Source organism: Nycticebus coucang, chromosome 9 (genome assembly GCF_027406575.1).
Source record: "Nycticebus coucang isolate mNycCou1 chromosome 9, mNycCou1.pri, whole genome shotgun sequence".
In the NCBI taxonomy this organism is placed as follows: Eukaryota; Metazoa; Chordata; class Mammalia; order Primates; family Lorisidae; genus Nycticebus; species Nycticebus coucang.
The window spans coordinates 107,176,069-107,192,392 of record NC_069788.1 but is presented as its reverse complement, the minus strand read 5'-3'; the positions used below and the strand labels follow the sequence as shown (position 1 = coordinate 107,192,392).

Here is a 16,324-nt window from a genome sequence, read left to right as displayed (position 1 = left end):
GGAGGCCCATTTGTCACCTTCACGTCAGTGTCCCCAGCCCCCTGCTCTGTGCCTTGTCCTAAGCAGGCAAAGTGCTTATTGAAGGAATGGATTGGTGGCCTAGTTACAGCCCTGACCTCCACCAAACGCTCAAGGGTTGCCCTGATTTTGCAAGAAGGAGAAACTACTCGGGGAAACTGAGGCACATTTGTAGGTTAGCATCCTCTCCACTCCCTCAATCTGCAACGAAACACACATCCTGAGCAGTGGGGATGTAGTTCAGTTCTCAGAAGCTGTAAATGAAGATTTTGTCTTTATTTGAATTCCTGTCCTTGTTCTAGGGGAAGAACTCTCTTCTCAGGCTGCGTTGAGAGAAAAGCTGAGCTCAGACCCTGCCTCTCACTCCTAGGGAGCTGCGGAGTGCCCCTCCCAGATTATATCTTCTCAGCTGTTTGCAAAACAGTCAGGGAGGAGGTGAAGCCCTGAGCCAGGCGGCCTGACTGTCTCTTTAAATGCCGGGGTCTGTGTGGGAGAGGGAGGGGCCGGCTCTGGAGTGCGTGAAATTCCTGGGCTCCTCGGCAGTCTCAGGCTCAGCGCTCAGCCCTACACATCTCGCATGCAACTCACTGAGAGGGAGAGACATCCCGTTCTCCCCTCTCACAGCCGCGGGCATCTCCAGCCACCTAGGACCTGCTTTCGCACCTCCTACCTTCCCTGCCACTCCCTCCTAGAGAGAGCAAAAAAGAAAAGGAGAGAAAAAGATTCTGGAATTTGAACCTTCCCAAAGAGGAAACATAACCAGCAAACTCAGTTGTTTAAACATCAAACAGACAGATCCCAAATCTTCTGTTCAACTGGAAAGGTAAGGTTTGTGGGGACAGGAAGGCAGGCAGGGTGTGAGACAACTCAAGGTTCCTGTCCATTCTGGGAAGAGGTTGACTCCTGAGAGGGTAGAAGTTTTCTGCTGGGAGCGACCAACCTAGATTTTTTTTTTTTTTGAACACTGTATCGGAGAGAGAGCCTTGGCTGACTGTGGAAATGGCTTTCGACTGCCTTTCTTTTCCTTCAGTTTCTGCTGGAAGTTGCGTCCTTCTCCTCCAGATGTTGGAAAAGTCAGAGAATGCTTTAGATTTATTATTATCAATTTTTTTAGTCTTTCTCCTATTTGCTTGGATCGTTAGTTTGAAGTGATGTGTGCCCATCACTTCATTTTGGGCAGACACTTTTTTTTGACAATTTGTAACCACTTTGCACTTTATTTATTTATTTATTTTGGTTTCTGGGGAAGGACTTGTTCCAATAAGAAAAAGAAGGGATGCTCCGAGGATCACAGGAAAATAAAATTGAATTGAAACAGGGATTTCCCCAGCTGTAAGGAATTAAGCGTATGTAAGTGTGTGTATGATTTTTTTTTTTTTTGAGGGGGTGTGAGGAGGTGGTTCTTGAGTCTGAAAATTCAGATTGGACTCCTGCTAGCTTGTCGTGAAGGTGGGCATACTTGGAGAAGGTGAAAAGGGAGTGTGTGAGTGTGTGTATGTGTGTGTGTGCGTGTGCGCTCCTGTTTGGATCAGTTACAAGGGAATCTTCCTCCTCTGCCTTCCATTTGTTTATATTAATGATTTAGTAGCAGGCTTGCTTGAAAACTTCCACTCTGTGTAAGCACTGTGGGTTTTGCAAGCTCTCAGTGACCTTAAAGCCCGGTTCAATGTATTGTTTTTTGAAGGCATTGTGTTGTACCCAGAGTTTCAGCTCGTGCCCTCTCTCTTTTTTAACCATAAAACTTAACTGCTTTAGAAACATCATCCTGATAACAAAGAAAACAAAAATCTGTCCCCCCACCCCGCCATCCCTTCCTAGGCCAGTGATGTAATACCAACCTAAGGGCTTGGCTGCTTTGCAGGTGACTTACCCTGTGATTACTTGTTAAAAAAAATAAATTTTTCCCTTCCTTCATCAGATGCCTGCCTCTTTTAATTTGGATGTAGAAATACCGTCATGCAATGAGAAAATTATATTTTTGCTATTATTTAGCAAAGTAGGGGCCCTCTTTTCTGATATCTATTTTTAATATATATTTTTTTTAAATGCAAAGGTCAGAGATCAGCGAGAGCTAGCCTAGGACAGAGCCAGACATAGTCAGACTAAATAAGAGAGCTGGTAGAACAAGAGCCGTCCTCCTCTCACTCCCTCCGGCTGTTCCCGCTTTGGGGAGGTAGTTTCTCTTTTCCTACTACAAGACACTGAACATTCTTAATTCTTTCTCTGCCCTGGCTCCCGAGGGTGGCCCTGGGAGTGAGAGGGCACTCCTTGTCAACACCTGGAGGACGGTGTAGTTTCAGGGGTCAGATGACCGTTTGCCTTTGTGATGAAGGTTCCAATGGAAATTTGAACTCCCAGTGCGCTGGGTGACTTGGTACCCAGGATAGTCTATCTGGGGGCACCTGGAGGTTAGTCTGGGGAGCCTGAAGAACTAGCCCTTTATTAATCTGCCGTTCTGAGTAGAGCCTCCCTTCATCGTTCAAGGGCTTCTGCATTGCCTTTCAAGTTAAAATGGTCCCGCTGGTTATGATGGGCAAGTTTATCTAAGGGCTACTGGGTACGTGATGGAAGGATGGAGGGGAGAGAGATGAAGCAAGGCTGGTATTTTTTTTTTTTTTAATCTTGGGGCTTAATCTGCCTAAGTCTTATCGGGGCAAACGATATTTCAGACGGGTGCTGGTTGTGCAGAGATATTCCTATTGTTTGATTTTTTTTCTTGTTGGGGAGTGGAGTAAGGGCTCTTGGCCCATTTTCTGCAGCCCGGGGTTCATCCTGAGAGTCAGTCTTCCTTCTGGAAGAGGGGAAAAAGGCTGGACGCTGGAAGTTCGCTATTAAAGTGAGCAACAGGGCTGGGTTAATTTTTTTTTTAAAACAACCGGACGGTGCGAATGTTCTTTTTCTGGAGCTTTCTAGTGAAATAATAATTTTAAAAAATTGCTTCTTAAAAAGCGGGGGGGAATCAGAAACTAAAGGGATTCTAGATTTTGAGAGACAACTACGTTTTTGCTTCTCTGGTAGCTCCCTTTTATTAATTATTGGGGATTTGACGGAGGTCTGGTCTCCGTTTTTGTTGATTTCTTTTTAATGCTGCGTTTCTACTGACTATGTTGATGATTTGCTGCTTATATAAGGGAAGGGATGTATCGAGGTGGATTGATGCTTGGGTTTTGAGATCGGCTACTGAGATTGGGTGGCGGTTGGTGTGTCTGTCGATGTGCATGGTAGGAAGGTCTTTTCTTTTGGGTGGTGGGGGACAGGGGAATGGTGGGTTGGAGGGATGGTACATGAGATGCTACAGTGAACGGAGATGTGAGGGGAGACAGAGGTGAGGTTGGAAGTCACCGGTTTGCAGAATTTCTGTCCTGCATCCCCCTTTCTCTCGCTTCTTGAAAAAACAGAATCCATTATCTCTAAAAACACATTATTCTTCAATTGGCCTTTTAGAGGGAGAAAAAAGAGAGGGAAGGGAGGGGTTAATTTGGTGAGGGGGCTTGGTTGTAATTAGCCCACTGCTGCAAAACTGAGATACGGAAAGCCACCGGCTCCAGCTTTAGGGGCACAGCGAGGTGGTGGGGAGATGGGGGACAGGTTGTCAGTGTTGGATGAACACCGGAGCAGTGGGGTTGGCATTTGGGTATTGTGTGTGTTGGTGTCTCTGTGTGCGTGCAATTTTTTCCACCCCACCGCCAATTTCCCCTTCTGTCCTCCCCCAATTCTGCCATGATCTTGCCTTCTATTTCCACACAGCACTCTCCCTACCCTATCCCGCCCCCCCTTCCTCCAGCCCTTTCAGTCTCCATGAGAAAATTCTGATTCTGATGGCTCTGCGGCTCTTTTCACCCCTTTTTTCTTTCTTTTTTTTTTTTTTTGCAACACAACAGTGGTGCGATGGCCTCTCCTACATGCCACACGGATGCAGCCCTCTGATAGGAGGGCTAAGTCGGCACATCCACACACACGGGCACACGCTCTTGCACACACAGTCCCTCTAGCACACACAGGCGCCCAAGGGCTTGATTCCATCCTGTCTCACTCCCCTTCATCTTTTCCCCCACTCTACCTCCACCATGCTGCTGTCCCCATCTTCGTAAGGGGACTGCAGTCACACTAGAGCTTCTTTTTCTCTCCGTAACCGCTCTCCTCTTCCTTCTCGCCATTATTCTGTCCCGAAAGCTGTAGTGTGTCGCAGTTCATGGGATTAACATGTTGGAGAGTCTTTGAGGGAGGGGACCTGGCAAGGAGGGGGATTGGAATGGGGCAAATGACATTAATATATTTTTTTTTTGCCAAATAACACTGGGTGATAATGATCCAATTTAACCATCCATGAAATGTATGTTTGCGGTGTATGGGAGGAAGGTTACACAGGGAAGGCAGCGTCTGACTGGGTTACCTCTGGGGAGATTTGATGCCTGAACAGTAGAACCCCAGCCCCCCTCCCCAATATACATGTGTGCACTTTCTCACACACGCCAGCACACACAGCTCTGATCAGTGGGCTGTGTCAAACCAGAGGGCACTGCAGAATATCCTAGAGACTTGTCATGGTTCGTTGGGAGGATGGAACGATGTCTTTGTCTGACCCAGTGCTCTGCTCTACCGATGATGCTGGGTCTTGAAATTCTTGGTGGCCTTTGTGTTGCCTTTTGGGTGGGGATGGGAAGGGTGTTTGTGTTTTGTCAAGCACCGGTGTGTCTCCAATTGGACAACGGGATTGTCAACACTGTGCGTGTGGTTCAAGCAGTAGGCTGCCTGCCTCTTTGTGCTGTGTGGCTGTGGTTGTTGGCTATGCACGTCCCCAACAACACGGTGGCTCTGGAGAAGTGTGGGAGTGACAGAGGAAGGGAGCCTCTTGTCCCTCACTTAGGGGGGAGGAAAGCAAAAAGCAGGGGTGTTTAGTGGGAGAGAGAGAGGAATGGAGTCTTCAAGGTAGTTGAGAAGAGGGTAGAGGGGGAGAAACTGCTCCTGCTTCCAGCAGGAAGCCTCAAATGAGATCCCTGTGTCCACCGAGCAAGTCCGTGGGTGGGTGGCTCGGGGATGACTGGTGGGCAGGTGCACATCGAAGGGGGAAAAGGGACAAGGTGGGTGAAACTGAGGGTTTCCTCCGCTGCTTTGCCAGAGCCTTGGGCTGAGCTCGGGAGGATGGCCCTGCTCGCCCGTTAGCAGCCACCTCTTATGCTGCGCGGCCTTGTTAGAGACTGCAGCCCAAAGGAGCTGAAATCGCCCTTAGCCATGATAGCAGCCCAGGCCTCTGTGTTCTCCTGGGTACTGGCTGCTTTAAATACCAGATGCCATTTTTCCTTCTTTAGCTGAAGGTGTGACCCTTTTTATTAGCAATTATAAGTGAAATTGGAAAATATTTTGCCTCAAAGAGAAAAAAATCCTCAGAGCAAAATGCCGACTGTCCTGACTGTCCTACCTTTCTAGCTTCCCTTTTCCTTCCTGGAACTGACCTTGAGGACTCAAGGAGAAGGGGTTACGTCATTGCCAGGGAAAGGGGACAAATGGGGAGTAGGATGCCTCAGGGGCGAACTAGTGTACATAATGCAGACAAGAGATTGCTTGTGGGATGCCCAGCTGTGTTCTCCTTACATGACCCCTTGAGTGTGGATAAGGAGAAGCCTCCCTTCCAGTGCTCGTCACCTAGAAGTGTGCCAGCCGGTGTGTCTGTTCCCGCTACGGTCAGGCCCCACGTGCCCAAGCATGCACCTGCTGGGGGAAGAACGGTCGCACTGCAGCACTGACCCTTGAGGGCCAGCTCTGGCTGCTCTTCAGATGAAGCAGGTGTGGTGGCATGGCTGGACCAGCCACAGGTGGCCTGCTGGGATTTGGCAGGGCCTCTGCATGGGGCCTGCTCTGGCCCCATTGCAGGTTCATTCCTCAAAGGATAATCCTCAGAGGGGTCTTTCCTGACCAGCTTTCTAAGATAGTCCCATTACTCTACTCCCCTGGCTGCTTTCCAGCCCATTACTTTGTCTTTAATTTTAATTGGTTAATCACTACTTAAAGTTATATTTTATCTTGAAGCATTTAAGATGGATCTTGTCTGTTTCTCTCTCTAGAATGCAAGCTCCTTGAGGTCAGAGACTCTGTCTGTTTTTGATCATTGCAGTGTTCTCAGTGCCTAGAACATTTCCTAGGACGTAGTACGTGCCCAACAAATATTCATTGATTGGCAGAAAGAACCACATGGTTTTGGTGTTAGAGTCCTCTTTTCTTCTTTAGCACCTAGAGACCTATCTTCTGGGGGGAGATGAACTTTGCCTGTGGTTGTTTTAGCTCTCCCAACAGGTCCAGGTCTGCTGGAGGAATTGCAAAGTGTTAAAGTGTCCTGCCTTTTTTCTTTTCTGCCAAACATTGGAAAAATAAACCTGGTCTTGGGCCATGCAGTAAATACACAAACGCTAAGGAAAGCTCATTAACAACAAAAAAAGTCCATGCATACTTTTCATGATATCTGACACCACCGATAAGCAGAAGAAGTCCTCACAAAATCAGTGCAAGACCCCCAGGCTGTGGGTTGGGACCCTTGTGCTAAACTTTCTGTTCCGTAGCAAGGTTTCTCTGTTCCTGGCTCCTTGATCTCTCAGATATCACCCATTCACCATCACCGTCGTTGTCTCAGTTGTAGTAATAGTAGTGATATGACTGAGATTTCTAAGGTACTTACTATATATTAAGTTCTAAACGGAATTTTCTTTAAACAGACAATATCTCTTTAATTCTCCTAATGACTCCATGCAACATACTATTACTACCTGCCGTTGACTGAGGAGGAGACTGAGACTTAGACAAGTCCCCTAGTGAAGTGACAGATCAAGGATTTGAATGAAGATCTGCCTTATTCCAGTGCCCAAGCATGTGATCCTTATATTGTTAGAGGCAAAATGAGGCATTCATTGTCTTATTCAAGTATGGATGAGAAAACTGAGGCCTGGAGAGACTGAAAGGCTTGTCCACAGGTATGAGCCACATTTGATGGAGACAAAGCTAGAATCCAGGTTTCGTCGCTGCCAAGGTGGTGCTCCTCCCCACCATCATGTGGCCTGTGGGTGCTTGGCTGCTGCTATGGTATCTGCCTGAGGCAGCCTCTGAGTTCTCCTCTTGCCTGATCACAATGGAGTGAGGCCTTGGTGGAGCGGATGGGCAGTAGATGTGCTTCTAAGGAGGGCAGATTCAACTACTGCAGAGTTGTAGGGAGTTGGGAAGAGGATTCTTCAGGGTTTTATGGCTAGAAGAGTCCTGGTCGGCTTCATTCTAAGATCTCCAAGTGCTGGCCAACGTTGTCCTCTGAACATTCTGGAGGAAAGGACACCAGTGGGATGCTCAAGGTTCTCAATCTCACCTAGCCCTGCCCCTCAAGAGCCAATACAACATTGGCTCCATACAGAGTCCCAAGCAGCTGGTGTCTGGATCCTGATGACCTGGGAGCTGGTGGCTTCTCCCAGACTAGTTTGGCCCTTGTTTCTCAGGAAGGGAGGCATGGCCCCAGTGTGTTGGATTTGTGTGTTGCTTGAGGCTGGCTGGGGAGCATGATGTCATAAAATGTGGGAGGAGGCCTTCTGCCAGTCTCTCTGGTTTACTCTGAGTTTGGCCTTGATCTTGAATGGGAGAAGGGTTTAGACATTTTAGCCAACTGTGGGTGTGACTATTTTTGGAGGGGGAAAGCTAGAGCAAAGTGGATTCTGAGAACTAGGGAAACTTTACCCTTGCTAAGACCTTGAAGGAGGCCATGAAGCCATTTCTGTTTGACCTTGAGATAGTGTAGCCAGGTGCCCTCATTTGTGGAGACAGTCCCTTTTGGGCCTTTGTCCTAGTATAATTATTAACTCTCAAAGTGTCCCGGTTTGGATGATAAAATACATGGTCATCCTTCCTTGAGATGGCATCACCCACTTTCTCTTAATGGGATAGAGAGAAGGGAGTCTGTCTGTGAAGGAAATCCATTTATAGGGCAAGCAGGTGGCAGGGAGTAGTCTTTCCCTGGTGAGGATTAAGATCTGGATCTCCAACATGGCTACTACTACTCTCTTAACTACTATTTCTAAAGCTGCTTCCACTAGCCAACATTTGAGTCTTGGCTATGTGCCAGATACTATGCCGAGCTTTTGCTGTGCGTTATCTCCCTTAATCTTCCAACCGTCATATAAAGTAGGTACTATTATCTTTTTCTTACAAATAAAGTAACTAAAGAAGCTAAGTGACATGTCCAGGGTTACTTGGGTAGGAAGTGATGAGTCACGATTCAAACCTAGTCTTTTTTTCTTTTGTGGCACCACAGTGTGCCTGAGTCATCGAAAATAACTTTTTAAAAAAAATTAGTGTTCCATGTTAATGTGAGGGTATGAAGCATTAGTTTACAATGTTTGCATTTGTTTGGTAGAGTCTCTTTTATCATTGTATCCTGCCCCCAAGAGGTGTGCCATATACACTAACATTGTGCCCATTCAATGGGGGCATTCCATTCCCCACCCCCACCCCCTCCTACCCTGTGGTTCCACCTACCCCCGCCTTGAATTGAATTGAGTTTTTCTCCTATGTGGGCAGGTATTAGATTGTCTACTGGCTCCTTATTAGTATTGAGTATATTGGATTCTTGCTGCTCCATTCTTGTGATACTTTACTAAGGAAAATGTGTTTCAACTCCATCCGAGTTAATGCAAAAGATATAAAGTCTCCATCTTTTTTAAGATGGCTGAGTAGTATTCCATGGTATACATATACCACTGTTTATTAATCCATTCCTAGGTTGGTGGGCATTCAGGTTGTTTCCACATTTTGGCAACTGTAAATTGAGCTGTGATAAACAATCTAGTGCAAATGTCTTTCTTATGACAAAATGATTTTTTTTTTCTTCTGGGTAGATGCCTAGATGTGGGATTGCAGGGTCAAATGAGAGGTCTAATTTGAGTTCTCTGAGGATTCTCCACACATCCTTCCAAAGAGGTTGTATTAGTTTGCAGTCCCACCAACAGTGTAAAAGTGTTCTCCTCTCTCCACATCCATGCCTGCATCTGCGGCTTTGAGACTTTGTGATGTGGGCTGTTTTCACTGAGGTTAGATGGTATCTCAGGGTGGTTTTGATTTGCATTTCTCTGATGATCAGTGGTAGATAGGATTTTTTGCTCTTTTTTTGTTGATTAATTTGAGTTCTCTGTAGATTCTAGTTATCAACCCTTTGTCAGATTCATACCATGCAAATATCTTTTCCCATTCTGAAGGTTGTCTTTTTGCTTTAATTTGTTGTATCCTTAGCTGTGCAGAAGCTTTTCATCTTAATTTAAGTACCATTTGTTTATTTTTGTTTTTGAGATTGAAGTCTTTGTCATAAAAACTTTCCACAGTCCAACATCATCAAGAGTTTCCCCCACACTTTATTCTAAGATTTTTATCATTTCATGTCTTAGATTTAAATCTTTTATCCATCTTGAGTCAATTTTTGTAAGTGGTGAAAGTTATGGGTCCAGGTGTAGTCTTTACTTGTGGTTATCTAACTCTCCAGGCACCTTGGTTGAATAGGGATTCTTTTCCCCACTATATGCTTTTGTCAAACCTAGTCTTGACCAACTGCTGTACCACACCACCTCTGTGGGCCCATTCCATGGTCTGCCAAGTCTGGGGACTTGATTCTAAGAGCTGGCCACCTGCCAGCTAGTCAGGCTCACAATTCTGGGACTTTCTGTAGATGGTGCTGCCAGTCAGAGGCATTGCAGGCTGAGCAGGAAGGAGCTGCTGGCTCTCTCTGATGGCACTTGGGGTTTCCCATAATGTCTCAGTTACCCTCTTCCTTACTTTAGGCGCATTGTCTGAGGAGGGAGCTTAGGAGGATTGGGACGGTGGTAGATGGTGGAAGGTAGAGCACCAGAAACACCTTGCTTTGTGACCTGGGCCTGGCCTCAGTGTGAGGGACCTGCTGTTAGTGCAGCCTTGCACTCCACTACATTTCGTGTAGATGGGTGTTCTCCTCATTTGTCTTACAAATAAAATAGCAGAGACAGGGGTTAAATAGCATGCTTTGAATCACACAGTAATAAGTAGCAGACCTTGGGAAAACACTTGAGTCTGAATCTGGAGACCTTGCACTGTCCTCCACCCTGAACCATGGAGAAGAGAGGCATAAATGGAGCACCTCAGCTGGGGCTGGAAGAGGAAAGGCCCCAGAAGGAGTTCTTAGATCAGATCCTAAGGTCTGGGCTTGACAAGGCCTCTGGGGGTCCTCCCTGTAGTCAGCCCTCTGGGGCTCCCCACTGCCTCAGCCAGGGCATGACAGCTGCTGCCCTCTGAGGTGGAGGAGTGCTGGTTCTGGTCTGCGGTGGAGGAGATGGGACCATCCACATCCCACTGGTAGAGGCAGGGGGTGTCCAGAAGGAGATCCCTCTTTTCCCCATGGAGCAGTAATATGTGAATGGCCAATGCGTCTGCCCCTTGCCTCAGTGTCATAGGGTAAAGGGCAAGAAGGTCTGGGAGGTTTGCCACCTGGAGACAGGGAGAGAGGAGGGAGCACCAGGGGAAGAAGCAGTATCCACCAGGCTAGAGGACTCCAGGGAGAAAGAAGAAACTTTTTCTTGGTTGAGATGCAGGGACTAGGGGAAGAGCCCTTTCCTGATGTAGGGGACGGTCTCCCCCAAGCTGAGCTGCATTAGCTTCCTTGTGGTCCCATTGAAGACTGTGTTTATTTTTTCAATAATGTGTTAATTAAACATCGATTTCTGGGTGGAGGAAAGGGAATTGGATTGCCAGAGCTAAATGGAGTGAGGCAAATGGGGAGCAGATGAGGGGGCCCCAAGCTGGAGTCAGCATTCTCCAGCATCACCCCAGAAGGGGTGGGAGGGAGCTGGGGCGGCCTCTTCCCTCTGCTCCCAGTTTGGAATTGCCAGCTCCCCTTGGGGAGATTAACTAACCACCTGATACTTTCAGGAGGTGTCTTCCTGTTGGCTGCCAGGGCAGACGGGAAGGCGTCTTTGTAGAACCTCAGTTCGGGGTTGGGCGGAAAGAACAGTTGTTTTCCACCATCCTCAGCATCTTTGGTTTATGTTGCTGTGTACCAGGCCTTGTATGTTTCCTCAGTGGTGCTTTAAATAAACATAGGAGTAGATACCTTTATATTCCCACTTTGTAGATGAAGAAACTGAGGCTCCAGTGTAATAAGTTCAAGGACAAAGAGTTGGAAAATCTTGGCAAGAAAAGGGACCCTCGAAGAGTTGAAAGTATCCAAGACTGGCAGAAGAGCCACCTAGAAGTCCAAGCCCTTTTAAGGCAGGGGGGAGGGCAAATGAACCATCTTAACACCAGGCATACTCATTTGATATTTTCTCATTAGCTAAGCTTGAGATTTTACAATGTGGCAGCAACTGCATTAAGTTAAGTGGGTTGCATATAAAGTTGTGAGGATTCAGTGAATAAGTGTTAGGTGATGTATTCCCATTTTGCACATGGGGAAAGTGGGGCTTGGGGAAGTTAAATGTGCCTGAGATTACAGAGTTGGTAAATGGTGGAGCTGGGATAAAACTTGGGTAAAAAGGCTTTAAAAAAATGTGTTTTGGGACAGAGTCTCACTATATCACCTTCAGTAGAGTGCTGTGACATCACAGCTCACAGCAACCTCAAATTCTTGGGTTTAAGTGATTCTCTTGCCTCAGCCTCCCGAGTAGCTGGGACTACAGGCACCTGCCACAACACCAGGCTATTTTTTGGTTGCAGTTGTCATTGGTGTTTAGGAGGCCTGGGCCGGGCTTGAACCTGCCACCTTTGGTGTATGTGGCCAGCGCCCTACTCACTGAGCTATGGGCGCCAAGCCAGTAAAAGGGCTTTGGGATCTCCTTATAGCTGTGTTCTATTGTCTCAGACACACTGAGGATGTGGGTGTTGGCTCAGCAAGTTGCCCATACCTTCTAGGAAATAAAGACATGGAGTTTTAGGATGGACCCTCTGGCCAGGCCATGGGCCTGAGAAATCCCAGGGTCTTGTGGTGTGGACCCCACTGTTCCTTCTTTCTCAGCCAGTGGCAGCTCTGATGGGGAGAAGCCTGTTCTGGGTGTTGTGGTGGTTGGAACCAGGTGGTGAATGTAGGCTGGAGCTGTAGTTCTCAAATGTTGCCACATGTTAGAATCACCATATTAAAATCGCCACCCCTCATACTGATGAAATTAGTGTCTTTAGAGAGCCCAGCGTCATTATATCTTAAAGTTCCCCAGATGACTCCACAAGACTTGCTAACTGGTGGTTTGGGACAGTAAAAGCAAGCAAAGCTCGCTCCAGCAAAGCAAGTGTTGGAAGTCTGGACCAGCTTCTCTTTGCAGATAGATGAGAAATGTGGAGGTAATTGGTCATAATAATTGTCCCCCCAATATCCAGCAGGACAATGCTTATCCCGTATTGATCAGTTTTCTTCTCTTTAGAATAGCAGCTTTCAGACTTTGGTATATGCATCAGCATGGCTAGAAGGCGTTTGCAGTATTCAAATTCTCACCTCCAGATCCGATTTAGGAGTTCCAGGGTGGGACCCAGGAATCTGCATGGAAAGCAAGGCCTTCCTGTGGCTGGGTGAGGTGATGACCCCTGGGGCCAGCCCCACCTCCCCTTTATCCATGCTTTTGTGAAGTCCCCTGTCTTTGTGAGAGTAGAAAGGAGGAGGACCCTGGTGACTGTGGTCACCTGTTGCTCTCTGAGATTTAGTCTCCTTCGCTCAGGCCTAGCTGTGGCTCACCTGTCCTGAGGCCTTCTGCCCACTGCAGTGGCTGGTTTTTTAGTGTTCTGTGTACGGGTAGCCCTGAGGGAGGAGAGGATGATCCCGACCTAGAAATGTGGCAGACTCTCTTCTCAGGTTTGAGAAAAAAATCAGAGTAAATCTCTACACAACTTGAGTGTTCAGGAGCCTGTCAGCAGTAACCATCACCAGTCTTCCCCCAGGGACTGGCAAAACAGCTTCTCTGGGGTTTGTTTGAAACTTTTCTTCTAAAGCTGTCAAAAAATAGAGACTAGTTGGAGAGTCTCAGAGCTGGAAGGGACTGTGGTGATCACCCCTGCCAACACTAATATTCAATTCATATTTTCATTCATTTATTCATCCAACAGATATTTATTAAACACCTACTATATCCAGGCACCGTACCAGGCGCAGAGAATACAGCCACAATTGAGAGAGACTTTTGGTTTATCCCTTGTGGAATTTAAACTTAGGAGGAAGGAAAGATATTAGACAACACAAATAAGTATATACTTACACATTAGGTATAATGAATGTTTTAAAGGAAAAGTATGGGGAACTCTCAGAATTATGAAGACCTAATTTATAAAGATGGAGTTGGGGGGGAAACGATGGCTATAATAACATTTGCCACGCGTGCACTATATATAGGCCCTGTTGTAAGGGTTTCATACACATCACCGTAAATCTTGGAGGGAGGTAGTGTTATTATTGTTGCCTTGTTACAGAAGGGGAAACTGAAGCATGGAGAGGTTGTCCAGGCTGGGACCAAAACGGAAGCCTGTCTGACTCTCCTATCTCTTACAGCATCCCACCTTGGTAGCAGGAGGTGGCTGTGAGGACCTGGCATTTTTGCTGAGAGCTGAAGGACAGGAGGGGGTCAGAAAACATAAAAAAAGCAGAGACATCAAGGAAGTCCTGATAGTCTTGGGCACATGTGGAGCTCTTAGATGCCAGGCACTGTGCAAAACGCTTTGCCAAAATTATCTCACCAAATCCCCTTGGCAACTAGGATATATACGAATTGTTATCCCCTTCGTAGGTAAGGAAGGCAAGGGTTTGGGAAGTTCCATGACTTTGCAAAGGAAGCAGCCGGATGTGGCAGAGCTGGGTTTGGAGCCAGGGCTCTGGGTTTTGGTCAGTGGGCTGACGTGGTTTGCCGATGGAGGACCTCTGCCCTGCCCTGTCAGGGCCACCTGGACCTCACCTGCTGGGTAGCTCATAGCAGCGGAGGAGGAAAGGAGGCTGGCTAGAAGGGATGGTTCTTGCAAGGGGGGAAGCTGGAAGTGGGCAGGCTAGCTTTTTGTCTCAGTTTCTCTAGGTTTTGGTGTAACAGGGGCTGTCTCTGTACTGGGCTATGATTCTGAACAGGCTACCATTTGAAAGCAATCGTTTGAGTCTCTCCAGATTCCTGAACTCAAGATAGATAAGGGAAGGCAGGGAAGCTTTCTCCAAAAAGGGGTGGATGTGTGGGAAGTAAGAAGGTTGCCTCGTGTGTGGGTTGCGGAGTTTGGATGACAGTCACTTTTTTCTTTTGCTTCTTTGTATGTGTAGTTATATATTTATTTATTTTTTAAAATCAACTCCTTAGAAAAGCAAGCTAATGCTTTTCCTTTTACAAAATAATACGTTTGTTATAGAACATTTAGAAAAATACCAAAAACAAAAATAAAAATAATCACTCATAAATCCCCCCTCCAGAGATAACCAATGGGAGAATTTCGATATCTATCTTTCCAGACTTATTTCTAAGCATCTGCAATCCAGAGTGTGTTATTTTGTTTTTAAAGATGTTCATTCACTCATTTAACAAGTACTAATTGAGCGCCCACTCTCTGCCAGGCACTGAAATCACATTTTGGAAACTGTCACACTAGCCTGATTTTTTCACTTAAAGATGCCTCATGAACACTTTTCCACAACAGCCACTCATGCTTTGAGCTTCCAGATTTAGCTTTTGGGTGTAATGAAGCCGTTGGCAAATTTGGCATCTCAAGTCTTATGTCTTGAGAGGAAAGAAAAGACTGTTGAGTTCTTTCCTTGGCACCTAAGGCAGTACCATGTTAGACTCCTTGGGAGAAGATGTGGTCCTTTTACCCCAGAAATAAGGAGTGAAGCAAAGGACACCTGGAGAGGGGGAAAAACTCTAACTTTTTATTTAGTTTTGGAAGCTGGGATTTCTTCAAAAGTATTAGGAGAGGTGAGAGTCCATTCTCCAACATGGAATCGCAGCACCTTGGAGAGTGAGTGGGACTTTAGATCATGGCTAGTTTTCCTTCAATGTAGAGATGATTGTGAGTTGTGCTTAGATAACTTGTCCAAGGACACACAGGTGGTCGGTGGCAGAACTGTGACCAGAGCCTGTGGAACTGAGTTAAGGGGCATTGCACAGATAGGTGGGGTTTTATAAAAATGGCACAGCCCCTTCTGGGTGGGTGGAGGGACTCTGCTGGCCTTGCCTGAGTTTGGATACTGTGTTTTAAGGTTTGAGATACAGCTTTGATTTAATCATCTCTGAAATGCACATCCGAGGTTCCACAGAGGTCTGGGAGGTTGAGAGGAGGGAGTGCCCTCTATAAAGGGCTTACAGATTGAGCTGGCATGGTGTGGCTTCCACAAATTCAATTCTGAAAATACCTGTTGGGCATTTCCTTTGCCAAGGGCATGTATTTAGTGCTGGGAAGGCAGAGAAGAGTAATAGTTGATATTCTCTGGTGAAGGACAATATGAATGTATGTAATCACGGCAGGAGGCCTGGATCCATGGGTTTCCATGGAGCGGGGGCTGGGAGGATGTCTTCCTGCCGGGAGTGTGAGGAAGGCTTCACCACAGAGGTAGAATTCAAAGGATGTTATCAGCAGATGGGAAGAGAGAACTAAGGATGACAGGCCAAGGAAATAGCATGAAGAAAGAAAGGAAATTGAGGAATTCTCCCAAATACACAGGGTATCAAACTTGAGAGCACACTGGTGGAGGGCTGGGTGAGAGATGGAGTTGGGAAGGTTTGTGTAGGCAGGGTTTTAAAGAACCTGGAATAGTGGGAATTCCAGGAATAGAAGATGTGGTCCTTTTACCCAGGAAATAAAGAGTGAACAAAAGGAGGCCTGGAGCGGGGGGGAAACGCTAACTTTTTATTTAGTTTTGGAAGCTAGAATGCTCTCTTTTGCAAAACCCCTCACTTAATCTGGTTCTATCATTATGGGATTTTTAGGGGGCGGGGTTTTTGTAACTAAAATTTTAGAGAATGGACCTTTGGTTCTTTCTAGGGATATCTGGTAATATAAGGGCCCAAAGGTTGCTCTGCTCGTTGCACTGACATGGTTCTGCCACTCTAGACCTCACTGTGGCACACCTCACCTTTAGAACTGAGAGAGAACAGCTCTCCCCCAAGCCACTGAGCAAAAGTTTCCTGCTTTATTTTGGGTCACAAGTCTCTCCCTGGACCAATTACAATGGATGCCCCTGGGGCTGGGAGTGGAGCAACCTCTTCTAGCCATAGCGGTGGGGTGCATAGTGAACAGAACCAGGTGTGGGGGCTGGAGGGTGTAGGAGCTGCAGGAGAGGGGACAAAGAAAGACCTTTGGACTTAGTCTGTACGTC

General features: G+C 46.7%; 1 protein-coding gene across 15 annotated transcripts in view; it reads left to right on the top strand.

Annotated features, from left to right (window-relative positions):
* Nucleotides 1-559: 559 nt before the first annotated feature.
* The window catches only part of NRXN3 (neurexin 3), a 1,789,915-nt gene continuing 1,774,150 nt past the window's right edge, over nt 560-16,324 (top strand). For 14 of the 15 annotated variants that reach the window (XM_053602388.1, XM_053602378.1, XM_053602377.1 and 11 more), the window contains exon 1: nt 589-841. The gene's annotated coding sequence lies outside the window, so the exon portion shown is untranslated. Of the gene's footprint in view, nt 842-16,324 lie in introns of all 15 variants that reach the window. The other variant, XM_053602374.1, reaches the window with a different exon arrangement.